Below are 24628 nucleotides of genomic sequence, written 5' to 3'. Positions count from 1 at the left end.
CAGGGAGTTACTACAGAATCAGATATGATACTGCCTCCTGTAGCATTTGGGTTGTTTTTTTTTTTTTAATCATTCATATTGGTCTGTTTGAAAATCTCCTTTATTAACTCAACTTATTACAGAACTCAAAATGACTAAGTTGCTGTTGTCAATTAAAAGAAGAATAAATGGGGAAGGGTCTTATTCTACAGGAGTTCTTGCTTGTTCCATTTGTGTTACTCTTGTTACTGTTACAGACCATGCCTGTTAAAGTAAGCAAGTAAAACTCTTAATTACAAATACTTGAAAATACTTGGTCTGTGACTTTGGAAAAGCTGAAGTTAAGAAATTAAAAGGAGAAAACTATTTCTCTTCTGCTTTTTGGGGGGAATGTGGAGCTTTAAAAGGTCTCTTAAAACCACTATAGCTTTTATCTGTTCTCTTCCAGTTCATAGAAGCAAAAGGCGTAATCCTATGTTGTGTTTCATTGCTATGCTTACTGGAGGGGAAAACAATTTTTTTTTAAAGTGCAGTAACTTCAGGGACTTCTGGGAATGGGTACTCAGTATGTGAGGGAGATGCTGTATGTTATTTGAAATTTCAGTGTATGTGTATACAAATCTGGTTATGATATGTAAAAGCCACTACAGCTTGATCTGGTACTTTGTATTATTGCATCCTTTTAGTAGCTGTGATGGTCATGTTATCAGTTTTGATTGTTCTTCAGTAAAGGAAGTCTTCCAGGATGAAAAGATTAGTGTAAATTGAGCTATTTGCTACGTGAAAATGTGTTCTCATTCCTTATGGTACCTGGGGAAACAATTGCAGTCTACATGGCAATATAATCAAGTTACACACTCTCCCACACCCATGATTTTATCTAGTGTCAACAGCAGGGATTTATAAGACTTCAGGAAAATGACTTTTCTGGGAGCTGGAAGCATCGTGGGTCTCTTTTTAGCTTTTTTGTCTGAATTAGTAAATATTAGTGGGACACTGTTTATCACATCATAATGTGGAAGCCCTTCTAGTTACAGACCAATAACTCATGGGTTACACTGTGGTATCTGAGTGATTTGGAGCTCTCCTGGAGGGAGAATGGAGCAGTGTGAAGCTGTGGTAACCATATTTCGCCTTAGCGTTTTGTGCATCAGCTGTGTAGCGTTTTTAGTTATTGCTAAATTTGTGGTAGGAAGCTGCCTGAAATGAAATGTGAGGAACTCTGTATAATAATAAAATCAATTGGACTGTTTCCCCAGTAATTCTAGAGACTGATGCATCATTAATGTTGGTAATACAGTGGCTGTCAGATCACAAACTTCTCAATAAATGTGCAGCTGGCAGGCTTTGATGGAAATTGGAGGCAAGCAGAGAATGAGATTTAGAGCTTTGATATATGGGATGTCAGCCATGCGATGAAGTTTTTATCAATTTCTGTCACTTCTATCTCTTATGCTTGCTACATATGTGGTCTTCCTTACAGTTTCTGTTGGTGGCTGAAACGATAACTGCACCTTTCTAATGTTTAGTAATGGAGATAGTAGTTAAAAGAAGAGCCCAGGTCACATTTGAATGTGTTGCTTTGTTACGTAGCAACATCACGTCAGAACTGTAATGCCATAATCAGCTCCTACACTCTGAGTGATTTATTATTGGTAATAGTATTTCTGATGGAAATGGAAAGCAGAGCTAGTCATCAAGGAACTCACCCTAACAGAAGGGCAAGGCAGTTGTTTCGTATCCTGATTAACAACCTGTACTGGGGAGGCATCAGGAAAACCAGTTGAGTGGGTTTTCCAGTCCTTCTGAATGCCTTTTTTCATGTTTGTTTTTCAGACTGCTTAGTAAATCAGGATTTCTCTGTATCTTTAGATTAACTATTTGAAAGACTTCCTAGTCACAGAGCAGCTGCTCGGAGAAATCAAATGAGTGTGTTGCAAATCCCTGTCAACGTTGGTTTAGTTCAGAATTACATAAACAGCTGGAAAGTGGCACAGATATCTGCAACATAAAGGAAAGACAAACAAGGTAGTTTGCTAAGAGTAAATACCGATAAGGAAGTTTGAATTTGAACACCCTCCACTGCTGTGTTGTGAGCAATGTGAGCTCTCACCGTGGGCTGCACTGATTTACACCTTAAGTCAGTGTTTGGAGTTGTGCTCTTCACAATCTTATAACAAAATCAGATCTCCAGAAACACAAACAAAATCCTTGAGCATTGTAGGGATAAGTGACTTTGTGACTTTGCATCACATTAATGTTATCTTTTGGTGGCTCTGGGCCAGAGCTGGCCTACATTGTTTTGGAGTAGTGACTCCTTGCAAGCAGGGGATGGCAAGCTTGTGAGTGCACTTGGAGCTGTGCCCTTTCCCCTGAGCTGTTGTTTGTTGCTGATCTCTGCAAGCTTTGGTGACAATTCTTTTTGTTTGACGTTTGAGAAAATCTTGCAGCTATATGAAAGGTAAAATGAATGTTTAGAAACTTCTCCAGGCATTCTGAAGCTTCTGTAGAAAAAGGATGTATTCCTGTACTGTTTTTGAAAAATCTGAAGTAGCAGTGGTTCCTGCAAATCTCTCAAAGTAAATTGAGGGGTAAGATTCTTTGCAACAAATAAACAAGAAAAATAATAGCATCCAGGCTCTCAGGATAAACTTTCAATTGCTTTCAAATCTTAGAGTAATAAAATGATTCTCAAAAATAAAGCATCTGCGTGCTCATCTTGTTCATATGTACTCTTCCAAAGCATGATGATTTATCCCTCCCTTTACCTCTGTGCTTTTTTTCCAGGGAGGATCTAACTGGTACCTCTTATGCTTGAAATCCCATGGAAATTATTAGTAATATAATCCTGCATAAAGTATCTTACAGGAGTTTAGTTAAAAGAAATGTTTTTAAAAAATGGATAGACTGATTCTCCGGGGGGCAGACTCAAAGGGTTTTGTTGTTTTTCAATGTAACCCAGCTTTTTTCAGTGGTTTTCAGCTGACTAATGCCTTACCCACATTCCTGGATTTGCTGTCATTTTAACTGCAATGGTTCTTTTGAGCTGCCATCAACTGGCAGAAGTTCTAGCAAAAGTCTGTGGCCAGTTTTACTCCTCTGGGATGGCTTGTCTGTACAAAAGCAGTTTTTAGTTCTGAACACCTGCAGAGGCAAGGTATTAAGCCTGCTGGTTCACTGATGCCCAACAGAGCTTGGTGGTGTTCTTGTGTGAATACTTACGACAGTTTGGGTGTGCCAGCAGTCCTGGGCAAGGTGAGCAGATTTGGTTCTGAGCACTGACAGGAGTTCCTGCATCTGTGAACTGTGGGTCAAATGCCTCATAAATCTCGAAGTCATCTGTCCCAGGAATTTGCATCCCACATCAGTGTCAAGCATCCTACAACAGTGTAGAACAATTGTGGTTCATGGACAAAAAAAAAAGAGCCCTGGAAAGAACCAAGGAACTTTTTCCAGTTATGGTTTATAAAAAGTAGTAATATTTGAATAATAGAACTATTTGCTTCCTATGTTGTAGCTCAAGTGCACAATAATCAAAGCAAAAGACTTTGTTTTTTATCCCTTCTGCAGTTGGAGATGAGTCATATGCAAAGGAAAGGACATCGGAAACAGTACTTCTCAAGATTTTGATTCCAGTTCTAACCAGTTTACTTGGTGTGTCTTTAGCTGCTTGCGTGGTCCTAAGCTTATCTTCCCGCTTCTCTTCTGCTCCCACTTTACTTGAAGCCCTGGAATCAGCAGCTGCATTTAGAAAGAAAACTATAATTCAAGTCCAGTCGTTACTTGTAAATACATGCATATGGTGATTTACCAGTTGATTATTTTTTTTAGACACAATTGCTGGTTTAAATGTAGGTGCGCACACATACAGTGCTTCTGATATAATCTACATATTTGACTTTCTTAAAATGACTTGATGTCAGAAGCTTTCTGGCATGGTTTTGTTGTTTTTCTTTCTTTTCCTCTGTCCAGCCTATCAGTTTGTCTCTGCATTTCATCCCATGCAGAGAGTCTGCGTTTAATGCTTTGCTTCTGTGAGTTTGGTTAAAGGTGTGGAAGCACACATTGGGTATTCCACTGAGAGTTCAATTGCTTAAATTGATTTCATTCTGCATTAGTCCTTTAGAAGAGCAGCTGTGAACTTTCACCTCAGAGTTTCCTGGAAATGGTTGGATTATTTTTTATTTGATGTTTAAAGCGTAGCTTTCCTTTCGTGTGTTAAACACTGTATAGGTAGACAATACTCATTTTAGTAATAAAAAGGCTTTGTATCTGGCACGTAGTCTCATAGGCAGGTGAAATGATGAGAAGTAGCTGGCGATGTCAAGTAGAATAGATAATAAAATTATTAAATTATGTAGCATTGTCTAATCTGCTCACGCAGCTTTGCTTGTTACAAGTGACAAACTAATACGCCATCAAACTTGACAGCCCTCTTAGTTTATTGTAGAAACTCGACACAAACCATCATTCATGCGCTCTAGGAGTGATGTGTTTCGGATAACAGGAAATACATTCCTCCGGCACCTTGTAAAACTGAACAGTTGGCTGAGTGTTACGTGAAAGAAAGCATAGAGTCCAGTTCATAATAACAAAGCCACGTTACACTGAATATGTGCACGTGTTGTCTTGCTTTCCTGCCAGAGGAGTTTGTGGAAAGACTTTGAGAATTAACGGTTCGGTTAGAAGGTATTCAGAAAGTCATGAGTGCACTTTATTGCAGATGCACAGACATGGACCATGTCAAGTTGTGCTTCAACATGCTGCGCTCATTTCAAGGGAGATGAAATCTGTCAGCCACATCAGTGTCCTGTAACTCTTCAATACAGTGCTGGAAGTGGATGTTTTTGCAGGGTTTGAGGCTTGCAAGGGCAGAGGTGTGATCAGGAGCCCTAAATTCAACTGTTGGCTGTAAAGGTTCTATCCGGATTTCAGTTTCTTGGTGTATGATGTGAAGAAAGGGATGAATAGCATCCCTTTGAGGTAGGTCTGATGAGAGGTGATGCAGAACGTGTTTCTCTACTGCCTTGGCCCGTGTTCCTTCATCCTGGTTACTTCTATCCATATTAATACACATCTGGCTTCCTTCCTGAAAACACTGTGTATCATGCCAAGCCTTGTGGTGGTTTTGTAATGGGGCTGATGAACACGTGGCTGTTCAGCTGCCTTCCATTGGTTGCATCATGGAAATAAACTTGTCTCCAGAGGCAAAGTGGTTTGCTGTTATACTGACCTGCTGCTACGCTGAGATAATACCAATCAGTTGAGAACTTCCTTACCTCTTAAAATGTATCTGAGTCAAATTGCTCAGACAAGAGTAAACCTGAAGCTGTTTTTAATGTAGTTTCTGATGACAGAAGATAGGATTATATGATATAAATACAGAATTTTGCATCTCAATGTTTTTTGTGACATGATGAATCTTTATGTTGTAGCTGTCTTTTTGGTAGAGAATGCAGTGAACCCTGACTTGTTCCCATAGAATGTTTATTACACACACTTCTAATCTGCTTCTATAATTCTGCAAACTGCTATTCATTGTAAATCAGGTAGAAGAAAAAAACATATCTCCCTTCTGTTCTACATTATGCAGTTCTCAAGTCAGTATCCAAGAAAAAACTGATAGTATGCAGTTCCGTAGTCACAAGTATTTCTCTTTCTGGGGTTCAAAGACAACCTATGCACAGAACTTTGAAAAGACTACAGGTTATCTTCCCAAATTCTCTTTTGGGAAGATGACTTCTGTCCCTTGAATAAACTTACCTCTTTATTTTTATCTATTTGCTCTCTGGTGCATTGTCACAAGATGATCTGATATTTAAAATTTCTTGTGTCTACACTGTTCTACTCATATTAAAATCTTGCCAAAAGTGCTGATCCAGATTAGCAAGAACATGACGCATCCACAAGGCATCAGACATGATAAAAATTAGCTTTAACACAGAGGATCAGGGCCATTAAGATTCAAAACTAATTAGAGACCGAATTAGCCCTGAATTACAACCAATTTTTGTATCTTTTTCAGATAGAAAGACAAAGTAGTAGTAAAAAGCACAGAGAATGAGCTTTTAAATCTTCAGCCTACTCCAGGAAGGAGAACAGCTGGAGTAAGATGAGATTGTCTTTGTCTTGTTTCCCTCTTCAAAATATGTAATCTAATTGTCGTTCTTGGAATTTAGCCTTAGCTTTCTCTGGGTGTTTCAGGAGCGAGAACCACTGCTAAATGATCATTCTTGACAAGGTGATGATAAGTATCTAAGCTGTTTTATGGAGCTTATTGGCACCCCACCATTATGCTGTTGCCCTCCAGCCACTGAACACTCCTGCATGCTACATTTTAAAAAGCATAGGTATATACTATGTTTTAAGAAAATTATCTAAGCAGTGCATTAAGAGTGTCAGTTACAGGCATTCAAAGATGTGTTGGGTGAACTGTTAGAACTTTTTTTAATAAGGTTTACAATGGTATTAAACCAGGAAAATGTATCCAAGTTCTCTTAAAACTGTTTAGAACCTTTTAACTGGCAGGTTTGGTTTGCTTCCCATGAGAGAAGCAGCTCTCTGTTTGCAGCCTTCCTGTTGGGTCATAAGTGTTTGGTGTGTCTCATTGCCAGTGATCCATTAGCTCAGATAAATCTTCTGTATTGGATTGTCTGTGGGGGTGTGTGCTTCTTTCCAAAAACATACATTAAATCAGCAGAGGCCATTGGTGAATGTTGGTGGGCAAGCTCTAGAAGATAGGAAAGCTTCTTGCTTACTCCATAAACTAAGTTTTTATGAATAGTGAGAATGTATTTGAGTCTGTCTGTGTAACCACAGATTGAGCCATTCTGAGTCAATTTTTAAGCCCATTTTATCTCAAGTTCAGTCAAGCTCTTGTTAATTTTGTCCTTACTTGGAAAAATGCTTACATTAACTGTATGCTTAAATATCATCAGCTGCTGAATTAAACTGAAATCCCTCAGGTGTTCTATCAGTTTACTTCTATCACAGTCTCTGTACCTCATAACAGGAGGTTGGCATAGTCATGTCTTTAGTGGCATAAGAATTTTACAAGCAGAGCAGAATCTCATGAGTATATCATGCAGTTGTATTTTGGTCTTAAGTAAAGCCAGGGAACTTGGTCTGTAGCTCTGTTCTTCATGTAGTGACTTCATTACTGGCAAAAACACCAATTCAATATTGGAAGTGTAAAGAGCAACATAGAAGTCTCTTCCTCCTTTCTCAAGGTATCACTTGTTGTGGTCTTGTAAGTTAAATACCTTTGTAACCATTCTTCAGAAGATAGAGGTTTAAGCTGTAGTTGAAAGCCTTTCTGAATCTGTTGCACTTCTTAAAAATCTAAAATCTATCTTGTAAATGCTTTGTTTTTCTCTAATCTGTGCAAGTTCTGTGTGTGTTAGTAATAAATGATCATTGGCTTTTTTTGGTCTTGGAGATGAAGTGTGAAAGGAGAGAGGAAACCAGAATATTAATTTCATTAGCATAGCCAAACGTGAGATTAAGGAGCAGAAAGCTAAGTGCAAGCAGCTGCTGACTCTGGCAAGGGGTACTTGGTGAATGCTGTTTTAATGATGTTAGAGTTAGAAAATATGTTGATGAGTATCTTGAGCAAGATAAATTTATATAACTTATTGTAACTTTCAAGAGGGCTTGATTTATATCTAATAAATATTGATGGCTTGTAACTGAGTTTTGTTGTACAGATAAATGCCATCTGACTATTACTGACAAGCCTGTTTTAACCTTCAGAGAAATTCTTAGGAGAGAAACACTGTGAAAACTGTCTGTTAGAAAGTCACGAGTTGGGGTCTCTTGGTCTGCTTAACTGTGTTGTGTGTTGCTCATGGTGAAAGAGGTTGACGGTAACTTATTTTTTAAAATACATAACCTGTTAGCTACTGTTCCACCCAGCAAAGGATTTTGCTGAATGCTTGATCCTGAAGCAGTCTCTTAACTTCTGGCTGTGGCGGTGAGTGGATTCCTTATCCAGAGTCATTGGAAATGCTCTGTAGTCTTGTTTGAATTAACCAGCGGTTCCAGGGGTTGCAGCCTGTTGAACAAACACGTGGTGTTCTTTAAGCACAGAAGCACATCCTGGTGCTGCTTTAGCCCCAGAAGCTGTGATATAACATTCAGAGACTTTCTTTGACCTTAAAGTTTTTAGGAAAGTCTGTTAATATATGGCAGTACTTTTTTGGAGTGTATGCTGGGGATAGACACCTGCGTTAAGTGGAGCATAGGTAGTACACAGGTGTACAGTCAACTAAGTACAGTTGGAAAGAGTATACTGTAGTGAGATAGTGAAGGAATGCTCACCTGTATCCAAAGGTTTAGGCTCACGATGAAAAGCTCCACAAAGGAGGGATCTCTAGAAAGAGATCCTTTCCCAGTGGCAGTCAGCCCTTAAATGAGGTCTAAGAGAGGTGCAGCCAGGCTCCACCCCTTCTGGTCACACAGTTGAATTGCCTTCACATGTGCTCCCAGGGCTCACTGGTTCCTTTCCCCAGGTACTTGATCAGTGGTTCAGGCCGTGACTCAACAGTTCCCGTACAGCAGGTGATACAGAAGGAGCACATGTCCACAGTGCACCTTTGCTTCTTCAACAGGAAACAGTGCTCTTGTTTTCTTCCCTCTTTTTCCTGACTTAGTTACAGCTATTTGAAAGCCACTTCCTGGGAAATCTGAAAAGCAGCGGAGGGATTCCTGATTCGTGGCCTGTATGCATCAAAACAGTGTGTGCATCTGAGAGGGATGGTTGTATTCTGTCTGAGAGAGTATGACACATAGGTACAGTTGAATCTGATGGAGCCATTAGTGTGTGCTGTTGCACTAATGCTGTCGAGATGTGTGCAGTGGGGAGGAAAGCAGCATAGACAGGATGGTGGTGCCCAGCCCTGCTGCTGAGTGCTGTGGGAGCTGCTGCATGCAGTGGTGACTGCATCTCTGCTACTTTCCAGTACTTCTTCCAAAAGGAAGGTGCTGTCACTTGATAGATTGTGGAATAACATGAATTAAGGGCTCTATAAAATTATGACATGACCTGCTTTCATTAATAGTAATTCATCTATAATCACGATGAGACTTTTCAAAATGTATTTTCTGATTTGTGCATTAAAACTTGAGATTAGCATCTCCACCGTGTTAATTAAAAGTGTGTGATTTCTCTTAAAGTCGCGCATTTTTCTTGTTCTTCTAATGTGTAGCATGTAGAAAAGAGAGGCTCTGAAAACTATCGATCTGATGCAGCCAGCACTTTCAGTCTGGGTTTTACTGAAGTCGCTGCCAAAAATGCGATCAGCTCCAGTACAGCAGAGATTTTGCTCATGCTCTGATGTGTAAATTTAAGTGCCTGTATAGACAAGTGTCAACAGAGTTCCCTTGCAAGAAGAGCAGAGCTTGTCTGCATCATCAGGTGTTAAACCAGATTTTAAACGAAGTGTTTTTGTTTCCCTCAAAATTGTCAATTTCATCATTTGAAAGCAAGTGTTCAGATTAATTGTGGAAAAAATCCTAGCAATGCAAAGAGATTGTTTAGGTTCTGAGTATTGGGCTTACACTTTCAAAACTACACATTCCAAAATTATTGTTTTAAGGTGGATAGTACTGCTACCTTCTGGCTAGCAAGCTTCGCTTGCCTTTTTACATCTGTAGCTATGAATTTTTGCTTCCATATAGAGGTTATGCCTTGGCTTTAGCATTCCTGTAGTACTGCTGATGGTTGTGACCTTGTTTTTTCTTTGTCCTGTGTGAGGAAATGAAGTTTGCAATAGCTTAGAATAAACATTGAAATGCTGATTTTTTTTTTTTTTTTAATTTTACCTGAAGTGTCACTGAAAAATGTACTGTTGTATTTTGAACATAAGGCATACAGGAAGGACTGAGGAATTCTAAATAAGAACAAAATTTCTTAGGTCTTTTCTAGTTTAACCAACCTAATGTTTCCAGTACCCGGTTAGGATCTTTTGATTACTATAATTACGTAGAATAACAAAGCTGAAGTCCTTTAGAGAAACCCAAGGCAATTTCCAGTGGTGTTTGTGGATGGACTAATTATTTTACTATATTTGGGGTAATGCCTCTTAGCTGTTTTTAAACTTTGGCATCACTGTAAGCCAAAACTTTTCTTGCAAAAGACTTAATTGGTTCTAATTTGTTGGCTAGGTGAAGGCACTTGGGAAATGGACAGCAGAGCTCTGTTGGATGGAGGCTCCCTGTGTGTTACTTATTTCAGCTTTTGGGGCATTGTCCTGTAGTGTTGCAGAGTTTCAGTTCCTGATTGACCAAGGATATAGTCCACACTGTATTTGATATTAAAATAATAATTTTTAAAAAGGATTGGAGAAAAGACCACTCTTAGTGGCTTGAAAACAATTCTAAAGGAGCGAATCCTTCTGAGAGGTACCACTGCTTCCTCTACTTTCTCATCTGGGGTCATGAGAGGCACAGGCAGCTCATGAGCCTCAACAGGTGGATTACTCTACTGCACTTAGCTGTTGAGGTGCTGGGAACTGGCAGAAAGGAAAGGCTATTGGCTGTCTCTTACTAGTTCAGTTCCTCTGGTAAGCTCAATTTCTATGTATTTGAACAAAATCTAAATTGCTGTGAATACCTCAATAAAATGATCTTAGGGACTTGGTGGTGCTGGAATGTGTGAAAATACATGTGCGTGTATGTGTTTTTATTTTTTTAATAGTGACTGAGACATGCAGCAGTCCCACATACTGGAATGTGTATGTACCCTGCATCACTATATCCATAATGCAGTGATTAAATCATTACTCTTGTTTGTTCTTCATCGCTGCATCTGTTCTTTGGTTTGGTCGTATGACCCTGGATTTTTGTGATAGAGTCTTTAAGAAACAGCACAACACAAAGCTAAAACAAAAAGTAGATGTCAGCTGATAATGTGCATCTTGTGGTGGTAACAGGAGTGAGGATGCCAGCTGGTAGCAGTGGGTCTCATCTGCACTTTGAATCCTGTATCAAGGAAGGTCATCAAAGGTGGAAAGAGATGTTTTGATAAAACAAGAGGCTGAGGACTTGAGAAAGTGTTTTATTTTTAAAAGTCAAAGGTAACTGTCAGCAGAACTTGTCCAGGCACTGTTAGCTCATATTAGTGCCTTCATTTCAGTGCAGAAGCAATACATCACCACACGCCAGGCTGGCAATGTCATGTCAATCTTTAGAAGAACTTACAGTTTAATTTCCTATTCATTTTATTCATCAGAATATATATTTGTTTAAATCCTCTGAGCAAAACTATGCTCACATTTGTCAGAATGTTCTTGTGCCATTCAGGCACGTCCCTACAAGTGCTTTTTTGGCAGTTTTGGTTTGAGTTCAGGTATTTGCACTGTAAACTCAAAAGGCAACTTCAGTATGCAAAGCCATACATACCTTTAAAAAAAAGTTGTAACTGCAATTTGACACAGCGCCAGTCATTACCTACTGCTCTTCAGCTGTAATCTGTGTGCAGCAGCTTGTTTCCTCTCTTCTCTTGGGGTTAAACTGGTACTGTGGGGGGAATGTGTCACCTCCTGAGAGCAGAAGGCATCCCCAGAGCTGTGTGGTGGAGCTGCTGGCAAGGAGAGGCTCACAGGCTGAGAGCAGGAGGCAGCCAGGCTAAACGTGGGCATGGGGACTGAAATGGCTTCACATGGGTGGTTCTTCCAACTCTGCTGATCTAGAAATGGCTTCGTTCATTTGTTTGGGGGGATACAAATGAAAGCGAATGGGCTGTCATGTCATGGCTCCACACGGGGAAGCACCAAAGAGGTGCATGGGGTCCAAAATGCAGACGTGCAGCTGTTGGGCAGTCACAGCTGGAGCTGGAGAATGGGTATCTGTCTTCTGGTAAATGATTGGCAGGGCTTGAGCATAACTCATTAGAGAAGCAGCAGAAGATTGGGAAACAGTCATTTCTGCCAGTTGAGATTGCTCTGGTCCCTAGAGACTTGGCAGTGTGATTCACCATGATGAAATATTCAGGTTTTAATCACCGTCACCTGGTGCAGAAACTATAATTTGGCCATTTCTGAGATGTCCATCTCTTTTGTGCATAAACAAGTCTTATATATATATATGGAGGGTGTGTTTAAAGAGATTCAGCGTGGCCACATGTTAAACTTCTAAGCATGTGTATATGTACATCTTATTTGTGTGTGTGTGTATACTTGCATTCATTTGTCTGCAAACTTAATGTTTGTGGAAGAAGTGACCCATCTGCTGGGCCTGGTTTCTGCATGTTTTGCTCAGCAGGGCACAGAGCTACTCTTGGGATATGCGATCAGATGAGCCATGGGTCACTGTAGAATATTCAGCTTTGGGGCTTGTATTTTTTTTACAGTCATTTTATATCTAAATTGCTCTTCTGCTTTATTTAAATTGTAAAATCATCCTCTTTTTAGTGTGTCACACTTTGAAGGTGGATTTCTGCAAAAGCTGGTGCTTTAAGTTTGTATTTGTACAACTCTTCATTACTGCCGGACCCACTGCTGTGGAGTAGTCCACACTCATAGAACACTCTTCTTCCTCAGTGGTTTTCTAGGAATCCCAAGCACCAGTGTTTTGGTTTTTTCTAAAATGAATTTGGCTATCTGGGCAGCCTGGGCTGGTTGTGCATTTCTACACGCTGTCCCTGTGAGCCAGGCCCTGCTGCGCAGTCTGGTAATGCTGTGTGATTGCAGCCCTCGTGCTCTGCTGTGCCCTGACCCCAGTTTGGTCTTCCTCCTACAGCTCTGCTAAGAGTTGCTTAGTAATTGTCATGGGTGTTGCAGTAACCATGTACCAGAGGGAAAACACATCTGTCCTTTGTGCTTTTTAAAAGACTGGTAAGAGAGGGCTCATGATATTAACATGCAATTCTAGTGCTGGATCCTAAGGGATGCCAAACACCCTTGGGCCTGCTTGGTGGTCTGAAGCCTTGTGTGTTAATGACACCAGAGGAAATACCTGTGTGAGAGATATGAGCTTGATCTGAGCAGAAACCTCACCTAAATCTCTCTTCTTTTTTTTACCTTGTTTGTTTCCAGAAGGATCCTGGAAATATTTAGCTTAAGTTTCTTCTAAGGCTTTGATACTCCACTTTCCCCAAATACATTATTATAGCAACATAACTCATTTCTCTTAAGAATCCCTGAGCTCACCCTGAAAGATAAGAATGAAAGGAAAGAGTAGAACTCCCAGTGCTATTAATGAAAAGATGTGTGTGAGAGTAAGAACAGCCTGAATTTTGCTCTCAAATGCATTACTGCATTTTCTAATCCCCATTGCCCTTGCCTGCGTTAAGGTCTGTTTTGTGCAGCTCAAGTATGAAGTAACAAATAAGTGATATTAGACCTAAGCTGTGTGCTTGTGTGCATTTATTTTTCCCATCAGGATCCCATTTAAAAGGTATTTTGGTATTTGGGAAGAGGGGGTCTATTTTATATCCCAGGTAAAAATAGATTTTCTGAAGCAGCAGTGTCCAAGGTGTCTGGGTTGGACCATAAAGCCTTGACTGTGCTTGCTGCAGCTGGAAGGATTCAAATGTCTTCTGTTTTTTTTTTTCTTACAAGGTTTTAGCTTGTTGATTAGTATTGATTGCTGAAGGAATTGACCACTTGAGTAGATGCGAAATCAAATAATCCCCTCCATTCTTGCCTTTCAAATCCATTGTCATGGAACAAGCTGCTGAGAAGCTTTGCATGTGTGCCTCAGTGTGATGGGAAATTCTCTCATAGCCCCACTGGTAAAAATTGCACCTTCATCTCCAGGCACTATTGACAAGCAATATTTGTGCATAAATTTGGGGGTAATCATTTATAGTTGTATCTAATAGAATAACAACAGGAGGCCAGAAGCAGCCAGCTTCTTGACTTAGTGGCTTTCTAGTGGTATTGACACAATGAGATCTGGCCTTCTAAATCCTATGGGTACTTCTGATATGTAGGTGACTTTTCCCATGTACTTTCTTCGAGTCTACCACTGATTCAACTCTCCTTACACATATCCCATATGAATGGAGTTCATATGTAACTAATACAGCTATTAATTTCATATGCTAAACTGAACTGAGATACTGGTTGCAAAATGAACTATCTGAAAACCTTTGCAGTAGTGCATGGTGAATGAGAAGTGCATCAAAGTGCTGGCCAGGGAAGCTGGAAACAAGTAGTCGATACTATGGAAATTATGCATGGATTTTGATAGCAAAACTTAGGAGAAATGAAACAGTTTCATTCTGTATTAATAGAGTTCATAGAGTATAAGTTCCAGGTGATATTTCCAAGGGTTACTGTTGCCATATGGAATTAAGGATGAATCAAACAGGAGATGCAGGATCAGCTGCGTAAGCCTTATTTCTGATTGCCCTCTATGAAACCCAGGGAAGTTAAGTGACTCCCACTCTGTGCTATAGACAGTGTGGCAGGATGGGTACCTGTAGGCACCTTGGGTCTGACTTCACTGCTGGTGGCTCCTTCTGGCCTTGAGGTTAAATTTCCTCTTCAAACTACTGCATCTTCTGTTTGTAGAAGAGCCATAGTAATTGTTGTGAAAATACTTGTTTTATTTGATAAATACAAACGATCAGTTATTAAACACTTCTTATTCAACTTATTCTATTTAAAAATAATTGAAGTATTCAAAATTCTTTAATTAGTGGAGAAAAAGATTTACTTGGACATAAAACCTGTGGGGAAAAGTCTCTAAGCTAGTAGGGGGGAAAAATGGAACACTGTTAGTCATGAATTGCATCATGTTGTGGCAGGCATCCACATAGCATGGTTGTACTCATGTGCAGGAGGTGGTCCTCATAGGGGTTTCTTTGGAGGCAGTCATTTTGCTTTCTGCTTTGGTTTTGATTGGATTATAGAGGCTGAGCTTCTCACAACTTGAAATTAGCTCTTGGGTGAATTTCCAGAAGAAAAGTGTTAAGAGCTTCAGGACAAGCAAATGTGCTAGGGGTGGGAAATATAGCAATAATAATACAAATACACATACATATACATGCACATAGGTTGTGGCTTGCTGATTCTTTGTCTGCTCTGGGAGACCAGTGCTCCAAGTGCCAGCCATGGACCACTGACTTAAAGGCCTGTCTCAAAGGAAAGAAAGCATCAGAACTGGGGAACAGAATTAGAGTATTCCTGATCCCCTTTTTAAGATGCAAATAAAACATTGGCGTTAGTTAAAGTGTAGGTTGTCACTACAAAATCAATATAATAAATGGACAAATGCCTGCAGTGTGGAGAATTGGCTGAGGCATTTGAAGCAGAACTGTTTGTCTTGTTCTGATTTTGCAAGCCTAGAGGTAATCCATCAGTTTTATGCAGCTCTCTATACTGCAGATACAGTGCACGGAAATCATAGTGCCACTGCACAAGTCTTTACTAGCAGTTGATATCATTGCCAAATAATCTCTGTGTATTGATAATGAATTTTCTCTGTTCTGCATGTAGCTTTCCCTGGGGTAGTGTGAAACTGGAACACCGAAATGATTTATGAAATGGAAACCTGTTTGAGAGCTCATACCATTGGTGGTTTGACAGTTTGGCTTTGTTATTTTAAGCATTTTATCATGGTATCAGTTCCTAAAAAATAATAATAAAGGAGTGAGTGTGTGTGCACAGATACTGCTGCAGCAGACTCAAACACTCCATATGTGAAGGTCCTGTCTCAGAAATTAATGGGTGCCAAAGAATTGAGCCTTGTGTGTGGATCTGTGATAATTCCATTAGGCATGCAGTGCTGTACTGAAAGATGCATTTCTTCTCATTACAAACAGTAATGAGAATTTGCAAGCTGTAACTGTTACTTCAGAGCTGTTTTCCATTGGACCTACCTGTGACTGTCCAGAAACTTGCATTTGGAGATGTGGGAAAGTTTGTTCTGCAGCCCTTGCTTTTGTGCTCTCACATGAGCCTTGCTCTCAGTGAGGAAGGGAAATGGTATGGATGATGGGCAATCCTGCAGAGCCCCACAGCCAGGGATCCAACCTGGGGTGCCTGGATAATAACTCCAGATAACTTACTAAAGAGCTAATGTGTTTTACAGGCTAGAGACACAATGAAAGAGCAGTTGTAACTTCTGTAAATGTGCTCTGAGGGGTTGCGATGTGGAATTCAGTGATTTCAGAAAATTACTTTAAAAAGGAAAAAAAGAATGTAGCAAGAAGTCTGTGTTACAAATAATCCATCCTTTTGCACAAAGGCAGAAATTTGCATCCATCAGGTATGTGGAGCAGCCCTTTTTGCTAACCTCAGAACCCCCACAGACTACAGAGCCCTTCCCTTTGTTGTGTTGGCAGCTGCCAGTGCTGGGCACAGGGTGAGTGGGGTGCTGCCCTGGTGCCAACAGCTGTGGACTGGGCCAGAGCCCCCACCTGTTTCCTGGGGGCTGTCCCCCCATGGTCATGGCCTTGTAGGGTGGTCTGGGCCTGCTCCTGGGCTGATGTGGAAGTGTGGAGCTGTTGGGTGCCATGTGGGCACTGTGAGCAGCTACTCCTACTGGGCTGGGTGCAGATAAGGATTAATGTTATACTGGGATTGATCAGGAGTTACTTCATTTGTTGCTGTATCAGGAAATCAATTCACTGATGTAATAGCTCGTGTGTTATTATTTTAATGCTGCTATTGCCTTCCTTGGGGCTCTATATAATGAGATAAGAACATATTCCTAAAGGAAGCCTTTTACATGTAGATCTGCACTAATGATGGTTGGAAGTAAATGTCATTATATTTTATAACAAAGCTGTAAACAGGCAGACTCAATGTTTTCCAGTGACAGCAGCTTTCCTGGCTACTTTGGTATCAACATTTGGCATTATTTGGTTGCTCGGCTCGCTGCGTTCTTTAATCATTTTCAGGGGGGGAAAAAAAACCTTGTAGGGCTTGGGTTTGGGAACAGACAAAGATTCTTTCTGTACTTTTAATAATTTTTTTCTACATGCACAGAGATGTTCCAGGAGGGTTGGTGCCCTCCTGGCAAGCAGAATGCTCTGGGGGCTCTGAGGTGGGATTGGGGTGTCCCTGGGCACTGTGACTGCATCCTGCAGCACTACCATGGCTCTTTGCAGTGGATGCAAGTTCCTTTAAATCAGGTTAATTTGGGTTCCAGCAGCAGCTGTGGCTTTCCTGCAGCAGCTGCTTCAGAGTGGGTCAGGTAAGTCCTTGTGTGCTTCACTCAGATGTGGCATTCCCTCTTTGCTGTGTTTGAAACTAGTGAACTTCAATAAAACTGGGGAGGATGAAAGTGGAGAAAAAGCACCTTTGTGAGACCAGCTCTCAGTCTATCCCTAAAATGGACAAGAACAGGACTGTGCTTTCCCACACATCTGGCAGCATGTCACAGCCTGGTGAGATGCCACCAACTGGCAGTGGGCTCCGCATTACTACACTGACATGAGTCACTCTGAGCTGATAAAAGCATTAGGTCTAGTCATAACTCGCCCCAGTAAAGGTTCACAATAGCTTCAAGAGACTGTCTGAGTCTCAGTCGCTTTCTGAGCTCCTACTGTCAGTTCGGTGACAGCTGGGCTGTTCTGCACATTATCTATTTTGCAAGATTGCTCGCTGGTGAGCAGCTTGGAGTGAAGGCTTCATCTCCGTGAAGTTGCTGGAGGTGTTGCTGTTGACCTCAGTGCTCCTTCTACCCCTGCATTTCCCCAAATGAACATGTATTTCAGGTTGCCATCGCATCCGTGAGCACTGTGGGGGTGGCCATGGCTGTGCTGGGCTGGTGCTTCTGAAGGAGATAGGCCCTCAAATAAGGGTGGGGATAGGCCTTGGTCCCCGAGAGTGTTGCTGCTTGTTCGCTGCCAAAGACAGAAGCCTCCTTTCAGCCCTTCTGCTTTGTGTTTTGGCCTCTCTCCCGTTGCCAAGAATATTTTTACTCTGCATCAGGAGAAAATGAATTCATGCCTTCAGGATTTGTACTCTTTGCTCTGTGCTATGTGATAGCAACCCAGTGAGATGTGCGAGTGGAAACTGCATTAATGATTGATAAAAGCTGAGAGCTGTTTAAGTTTTTTTCCTGTTTAATGACTATCAATAATTTAATGCATTTACTGTATGTTTTTACGAAATAACACCCATATTACAAGCTTGAGTTTAATAGGCTAAATGATTCAAGCTTCAAAAATACCCATTTCCAGCATTAAATGTATCCTCTTTTTAATTGAGAATAAGACAGAAAAGTGGGAAATAGAGCTTATGTAGCAGATCATAAGAAATCAGTGTGGATGAGCAGCAAGCTGTGGGATTGGCACTGGCTGCTCACCTGGCCTTGTCCCTGTGCTTTGGGTCTTGAGTCCCCCAGAAACACAGCCTAGTTGGGCCGAGTTCTCTGCGCCTTGTCACCTTGGTTGCTTTGTGGGCTGAGCAGCGTGGCCTCCAGACTAACGGTCGCTGCTTTTTAGTTCTACCTTAAAGGGTAAAAATGAATGTTTTGTAAAATGATTTTTCCCTGTTTCTTGGGAAGGGGGCAGATTTTTAAAGCGATGAGCATCTTCCCTTGTTCTTGAGTGAGCTGGGGTTGGTGTTTGCATTTAACACATCTGGAACAAAATCCTACTAGTGCTGGGTATGTACTTTGGTGGTTAAGAAAAAGATTCATTATTATTTTCATTATTGGCAGTCACTGCAGTTGAAGACTGATAAAAGTCATGTATAGGGTTATTTTTTTTTTAATAAGTGTGTTACCTAAGTGCATTTATGTGAATAGTGCTTTCGTAAAATTGATTTTTCACAAGGACAGATTTTCACAAGGACCATTTCGGGAGTTTTTTCATGACAAAAAGCAGATGGGGAAATATCTGTGTATATTTAAGCTGCAAAATGAATTATGTAAACACCTCTAAATAAAAATGCAGATGTTTAATTCATTTGGCATTTGAATGAAACTCGTTCAAATTTAATAAGTGTGGTTCTTGTTTAGGAGCTGTATTGCATATAAATAAAGCACAGTCTTTATACTTGGACATCTGTTGATGGGTGAATCCCATAGCTTCAATAATACCTGGCCAAATCAAAGGAAAGCTTGAGATCTGCATTTTGATTCACACTTACCATGTTTTTATCCTTCGGCTACACTTCTCAAGAAATATTTTGACTTTTTTTTCTTTGAATATTTGTAATAGATGTGAAAGTAAGAGGGGAGCACAAGTGCTTCCTCTTAGCGCAGATATCATCCTGGGAAAATAATGTTGGTATCTGAAGAAACTTGTTCCTCCACAAATACCCCCAGTCCAGGGGGGTGTGTTTTACCCTTTTCTGTGTGTATAGACACAGGTACGCACGCACAGGATAGGGATATGCTTTTAATTCATCCTTAACTAAATAAGAATTTCTTAATTTCTTGCTTGGTCTCCATTGCTGTAGGAAGGTGTGATGTTATGTGCAGGTTTTATTTCATACTGCTTCTGCCCCAGTGCTAGATATTAAAATAGAGATCAGAGAAGGAACTTGACATGAAGAACTGAGGCTCTTGGCTTCAAACCATGGGTTAGGGTCTAGCCTTAAAAGCTAGAGGCAGTGTGGTTGGGGAGACTCAAAGGGCACTCAAAACAGCAGGAAGCACGTGCCCACAGCCTGGTCTCCCAGTCAGTCTTGTCCCCCAGTGCCATCAGTGGCAAAGGGCCTGAAGGCCAGTGTGTGACATACAGCACTATTCTAAGGGACATTTTAACCAAGGTTGAGCAAGAATTTCATCATACTGGAAAGGAGTATTTTTCTTTTATTCTTAACTTGGAATATGGAGATTACTTCTTTCTCAGTAGATGTTCACAGAATAGTTATTTTATTAGATGAAGCCTCGAAGAAGTTGTTGAAAAAATAAACAGAAGAAAGTAACTTTTTTTTTTTTAGAAATTTTGAAAGTTGACCTATTTCTATTAGCACACACTGAGTGAGCATGTATTTTACCTGAAGGAAAGTAGCCACTTGGAAAATGAAGACTGAACCTAGAGCAGACTGGTTTTTGTCCCTATGAAGTGCACAAGCTGGTGATGATGCACTATTTATTTTTTTTTAACCCCGTTTTGCCTTATGTTATAGCAGAATGTGTGTTTTGGGGCATGAGAGGGTTGCTGTTATACACAACAAAACTCTGATCTAATTCCTTTCTCTAGTTCTTGTGATAGAGGTAATAGACATAAGAGATCTAGGAAATCCAACAAACCCAAATGTGTTCTAGGCTGAGTGTCTAGTGGGGCCTCCCTTTAGCAGGGCAGTGCCCTAACTGCTGTTGTCCCCACCGAGCTCTTCACCAGCCCTATGGTCCAGGCTGGAAGTGAGGGGAGCTGCTTTCCCAAAAGTCATTATTTTCTGAATTTGGACTGTCTAAAAATCAATTGAATTGAAGATTATATCCTGGTAAATCTCATGAATGTTCTTTTAACCATCAGAAGTGGACTAGCTTCAGTGAATATCTGTAAAGTATGTTTCTATCATGCACCAAAAGGAATGAATTTGGCAATGATCCTTTGGAAAGAAGAGTTAATTTTTGGTCAAGTTAGCATTTCAGAACAGCTGGTCCAGTTTTAACCTTGGGTTCAAGTATTCCTCAGAATCATGACATGTGGTGTAAGTACAGTGAAAAGCCATCTCTGGCTGGGGGAATTCAGGGTTGTTTTTATTAAGCTAGATTTAAGAAAGCATCTTGGCTGAATCTGCTGCAGGAGTTGACTCACACTCCATATGAGGGTGTTTGTCTTAACATATGCCTCTTCGCTTATCTACTGTTGATGTCAACGATTTGTTGGGTTCCATGCCGTGTTTCCCAGTTTTATGTTTGTTTCCTTCTCGTGCTAGCTGTATACCCAAAACATTTTGACATTTTCTTATACAGATTATCTCTGGTCCTGCCAGAAACTTAGTCAAGTCTCATGGTACAGTAAGCCATTTTGCTAGGTTTCTCCAATTAGATTTTGACTTTTAGGTAATGCGTTACTTCACTTCATTTTACTTTATATTTTTATTGCCTGAGGATCTGAGAACAGAACAATTTCACTTTCTTTGAGAGAAGTGATGCCTGAGTCAAAACTACATTGCTAAGTGGTACTTGTGACAGATTTCTGTCTTTCTGAGGGTGCTGTTAATAAACTTCAGAGTTTTGCACTTAGCCTTCTTTTTTTTGCCACCTTGATTTTATGTTTGACTAAAAATATGCTTCCTCCAAGGCTCATACATTGACTTAAAATTTTTCTCTTGGCAGTATGAGGATGAAAGTGTAAAATTTTAAGCACTTGAGATGTAACCAATCTATCAACTCCTAGCAGACTTTACCTGACTACTGCTGGGGTCTCTCTTGGCAGAGAGAAAAACACTTCCTAAAATATCCTTTTGATTTAATAATAAAAAGGAAGTGATGCAAATTAGATTGAAAACTAGAAGGTGTCTGGGGGCTGTAGCTTTTGTGAGCTGGTCTGTGCTCCATCAGTGTTGCATGACAGGATGTTGGGAGCAGCTCACTGAGGACCACTTCTTGCCATACCTTTCCATGGAGGGCTGAAGGATGCTGCCCCCTCTTGAAGAAAGGTCATGGCCTGAGTGCTGCAGCTGTGGGGCCCTCTTTGCACAGTATGCACAAAGGGTGCTGGAGCCTGTCTGGTAGGGGTGCCTAGGAGGGATGTAGGACAGGAAGGAGATGGAATTAGCCAATGTGGGAAGGCTTGCCTTCAGGGAGTGGGCTGGGGAGGCAGAGTTTTGAGCAGGTAAAAGTTATATGTCAGGTTCCTTTCTGTATTGCTGGATGTTGCAAGACCTATTTATGGTGACTATAATAAAGCAGAAGAGGCTTTGAGTTGCTAATCTCGTTCTTTCTCTCCTTAGTGCATGTTTTTCCTGTTTCTTTTTTTTCCTGTGATCTTTACTTAGTTTTCCATTGTTTATTTACACTGCCACTGTTACTTCATGAATTCTTTAAATCATCGTCTATCTAGAGGGGAATCTGGACAGAATTATTCTTGCAGCTTTAAGTCTTGCTGACAGGAGGAGAGAAGAGCAGAGCTGTTGTCCCCTAGAGAAATGCAGGAACTGTGGCCATTTGGAATTGGACAGACGTGGTTGGCTTGGAGGGAGATGTTTTTTCTGGAAGTACCGCATTTTCTGTTGTTCTGCATCTGTTGGGCCCCTTGCGCAGAATCGCTCTGGGGAGGCCAAGATTTGGGCTGAAGCAAGTGGGATAATTGTCTTTCGGGGGACAGGGAGGAGGCTATTAACCCTTTTCAATATCTTGAGGACTTGCATTTGGATTTTCTATGCGACAGAAAAGGGTAGACTTTTCCACGTGAGCATGAGCTAACAAAATGTGATGGAGAACAGACTGGATGTGTTTCTCTTTGTTCATTTACTGTGGAAAACCCTGAGTGGATTGCCATTTCCTCAAATACATGAATGGCCTGCATGCATCCTTCCATTTGATTTGCCTGCCTTTCATCAGGGGCAGGTACTGGAGGTAGGGAGGGGCCCATTAATTCTGTGTATCTGTAAGTTTCCTTAAATTTGTGGTCAGAATGGGGTAAAGAGTGTCTGAGATACGGTCTGAGGTGAGCATTTGTGGTTTATGGCAGTGAGGCAGGAGAAAAATGGATTTCTAGATGTTATCTTTCTTCACGAGAAGGCTCTTTGGTTTCCTTTCCCATGGTTTTGGCATTTCTTCTTTTTTTTAATTGTAAGATTCAATATAACTGGACTTGACGTTATTTTAGGACAACAGTTGTTTTAGGGACATTAGTTACTTCAAGAAGAAATAAAAGCTATGAGTGGTTGCGTGTCATATAAGCATACACTGACATTCAAATGCTTATGAATTATATGTTGAGCATGCAAGTTGCAATTTGCCTTTTGCTAACTATTTTGATAGTAAAAAAAAAAAAACTGTTTATTTGAATCTTTACAGACGTGGGTGTGAGCTTGAGTGAAGCATATTTACTTCATTAGATAAAATGAGGGCTCAAAAATATTTTTAGATGGGATTTCTTATCCCATTCTGGTACAGGTGAATCCACTTCCATTTTTCTTAGCAGTAGCTGACTCAGCCTTCATATCCATGCCTTCATACGGTGATGATAGGAGAAGACAGGACATATCAAGCTGATACTTTGGGACTGGAGAAGGAGAGGCACAGTAGTTTGTCCAAGGTGTTGTAATATGTAGCCTCTAAAAAAAAAAAAAACAAACAAACAGGAAAAAAAAAACCCTAATATTTATTTATTTCATTTGGGTGTTTTTTTTTTTTTTTCCACTTAGGAAATACCATTGTGCTGTGGAGGAAAACAACACCCTGCTCCTTCCCCCTGGCTCCTCCTCCTCTTCTCCTTGCTGAATTAGAAGCTCCAGGAATGTTCTAATTGGCGGCGGCCTCTTCAAAAAGGTAAGAGGTAATGATGTGCTCTCTGAGGTGCCTTACCTTGCCTGTTCATCTTTTCTTGGAAACAACAGTGATGTTAGAAGAAGCTTGTCTATGTAGAGCTGAGACAAGTTTCTCGTTTAACACAGATCGCCCTTCTGCTGTCTTGAACAGTCTGATGCAAATAGAAGCTTTGCGTACTTCTTGCTCCGTTTCTGGGTGCAGGATAAAGTTCCTCTGCAAAAACTGGCAAGAAGATGCATTTTAAATGCTTGCAGGGAAATAATAAATATTGTAACTGTTGTACTGCTGACTGGTTGAATCTTTTTCTCACTGCCAGCTTAGATGATAAGATAGTGAGATAGGTCTAGAGAAGCCGAGTTGAAGAACAGTGTCTCATAAGGTTTTCCTTCTATTATTGTATTTTTAATCCATTTTCTCTGAGGTTTTTGGTTTCATGGCTGTTTGTACCACTGGTGGATAAGATATGAACCAGCTGGAGCACCGGCTCCATATCAGAATGGTGTGTTTTGTGAAGAGTCAGAGACAGTCTGCAATTCCTTACCTCTCCAGGCTTTAAGTTTTGGGCAGAAGTGCAAAATGTGGGTGAAAGTTCAAACACAGCATCTTCTTTGTAGTACTTTCTAAGCAATTAAATGTTGTAGTTATATCTGATGGTGTGATCCTTATTGTTCCTTCCACAAAATTTGTCAGGATATACAAAAGAGAAAAGCCTAGTTCTGTGATTCATAGGGCAGAATGAGGTGCTTGAGCAGACTGAAATACATTGTTGGACGAATTGCATATATGCTTTGATAGCGAACCTTGGTGTTTAGGTTGTTATTTGCTTAGGAACTGAAAGTAGTGCTTCAGGATGTCACTTCCCATTGCAACCTTGTGTTAGAGGCAAATTCTTCTTGTAGTGGAGGCAGTGTCTCCTGTTTAGACCTCAGCTGGTGCAGTTCAGCTTAATATCTTAGCACAGCACTGGGAAGGGGCTTCTACTAACTTGTCTAGTTTGGGAATATGGGAGGCCAATGCATGATGTATGTTTTTCTTGCAGATTTGCTCTGTGGTACTAACCTTTCTGAGGGGCTTGGGGAGACATTGCAATGCAATAATGTCTTAAATTGCACCGGTGAGATTTGTCAGAGTTCATTTGTCAGATGCCTTGGACTGACTAGGTACACTAACTTGTAAAGGATAAGCTGCAGACAGATAATGTGCCTCGGGATGCTCTTTCTCATTCTCCATCTCATTCTTGATGGTGCAAAGCCAAACTAAGTCTTTATTGAATGGCCGCCACCAGCTGCCTGAC

General features: G+C 40.6%; 1 protein-coding gene across 14 annotated transcripts in view; it reads left to right on the top strand.

The window, feature by feature from the left end:
* Positions 1 to 24628, top strand: part of ZMIZ1 (zinc finger MIZ-type containing 1) — a 326060-nt gene that overhangs the window by 24065 nt on the left and 277367 nt on the right. For 13 of the 14 annotated variants that reach the window (XM_040702495.2, XM_015288283.4, XM_046942997.1 and 10 more), the window contains exon 2: positions 23211 to 23334. The gene's annotated coding sequence lies outside the window, so the exon portion shown is untranslated. Of the gene's footprint in view, positions 1 to 14655; positions 23102 to 23210; positions 23335 to 24628 lie in introns of those variants that run through there. The other variant, XM_040702494.2, reaches the window with a different exon arrangement.

Source organism: Gallus gallus, chromosome 6 (genome assembly GCF_016699485.2).
Source record: "Gallus gallus isolate bGalGal1 chromosome 6, bGalGal1.mat.broiler.GRCg7b, whole genome shotgun sequence".
Taxonomy (NCBI): domain Eukaryota; kingdom Metazoa; phylum Chordata; class Aves; order Galliformes; family Phasianidae; genus Gallus; species Gallus gallus.
The sequence above is the reverse complement of the archived record's forward strand: the minus strand, read 5'-3'. Positions and strand labels throughout refer to the sequence as shown.